The sequence below is a fragment of the Pundamilia nyererei genome, unplaced genomic scaffold (assembly GCF_000239375.1).
Source record: "Pundamilia nyererei isolate P.nyererei 1_Seehausen unplaced genomic scaffold, PunNye1.0 scaffold00438, whole genome shotgun sequence".
Classification (NCBI taxonomy): Eukaryota; Metazoa; Chordata; class Actinopteri; order Cichliformes; family Cichlidae; genus Pundamilia; species Pundamilia nyererei.
In genome coordinates this window covers 12,805-13,088 of record NW_005187839.1, presented here as the reverse complement: position 1 = coordinate 13,088, position 284 = coordinate 12,805, and positions in this window count along the sequence as shown.

The window sequence follows — 284 nt, the reverse complement described above, 5'->3', positions numbered from 1 at the left end:
GACTTTTTCTCCCTGGTAGTGGGAAGTTCGGATCTTGTGGGACGGCTCCCAAAGAAGAGCCGGCTCTTTTGGATCCTAAATGGCTCTTAATTTATTATCATCTTTAGCCTCATATTCTAGCCTTACTTGGCAAATATGAATGTGCCGTGTATTGCTAAAGCTTTTTGCATTTTGCATTTAGCGTTTTTATGAGAAGCCTTATAATTGCCTAATTTTGTGCATTTGTTCTGTTACAAAAGCAGGAATTCTTTTAATATTTTAATCATACTTTTAATTTTAATTTA